Consider the following 1,085-nt stretch of genomic DNA (forward strand, 5'->3'; position numbering starts at 1 on the left):
TCTCCCTGATGATTTTGCTCTTTAATTTGGTTTTCAGTTTAGACTTTCCCAGCAGAAAGAACATGTTTGGACTGCCATGAATATTGTATTTCTCTTGGCAACAAAAGCTCTCAGTATAAATGAACAAAATTGACATTGTTCTGACTTATAAATTTGTCAGTCTCTTGTGAGTTTGGTTAACATGGCTAAATTCCCTGGGACCCGGCCACAAGGATATGCTGTACTGTCTTGATGGAATTTATGAATTTGCAAAATAGAGGGCCATGACTCTGCTAAGATGCAAATGCCCTGTGAAGGTCCATGACTGAAAAGGCCTTGACCTCTCTCTACTGGTATTTCCTGTTGAGAAATAATAGCATAACAATTATAAAGGAATTTATTTTAAAGCTATAGTAGTATAATGTAGTAGTCAAGAGTGCAGCCTCTGGAATCAGACTGTCCAGGGTTATTAAATTTTGGCTTTGCCACTTGTACAAATTGTGATTTAGCAGGTTCAAAGAAATCTAATAGGGACTGTTGTAAAAAATAAAGGCATTAATACACATAAAACATTTTGATTAGTGCTTAGCATCTGTTAAGTGCTATATAAGTGCTAATCACTATTTCTAGCTTTATTATTGTTATTATTTTAGTTGTTCCCTTCCAGCCTATGTTCCAGTGCATTGGTATCATTTCCTGTTGCACATAATTTACATTCTTCCTTTTGATCGAACACTGTGCCATACATACTTTACGTATTTCTATGGAGGCTTTAATTACTTTTTTGTGTGTGTGTGTGAAAGGCTTCATGAATTTGTGTGTCATCCTTGCGCAGGGGCCATGCTAATCTTCTCTGTTTCGTTCCAATTTTAGTATATGTGCTGCCAAAGCGAGCACTTTAATTACTTTTAATAATATAATTGAATTCACTAAACAGTTGAGCATTTATCTTCAAATGACTATGCTATGTTTCAGGGATATCAAAAATAATGACAATTTAGAAAAATTGGCAAAGGTGATAAACAGGTAACACACCAAGAAAGAAATATAACAAGCCCAAAGAGAGGCTTATCCTAACAAAACCTGAGGGAATGCAAATTAAAGTG

The 1,085-nt window shown here is 35.2% G+C and overlaps 1 non-coding gene across 1 annotated transcript; it reads right to left on the minus strand.

Annotated features, from left to right (window-relative positions):
• Nucleotides 1–769: 769 nt before the first annotated feature.
• On the minus strand, nucleotides 770–876 carry LOC138999923 (U6 spliceosomal RNA). Its single transcript, XR_011469477.1, has one exon. It is a non-coding gene; the product is annotated as a U6 spliceosomal RNA (small nuclear RNA).
• Between the last annotated feature and the right edge of the window lie 209 nt (nucleotides 877–1,085).

The sequence above is a fragment of the Myotis yumanensis genome, unplaced genomic scaffold (genome assembly GCF_028538775.1).
Source record: "Myotis yumanensis isolate MYYU_CA2020_CCGP unplaced genomic scaffold, mMyoYum1.0.hap1 SCAF_1, whole genome shotgun sequence".
NCBI classification, from domain to species: domain Eukaryota; kingdom Metazoa; phylum Chordata; class Mammalia; order Chiroptera; family Vespertilionidae; genus Myotis; species Myotis yumanensis.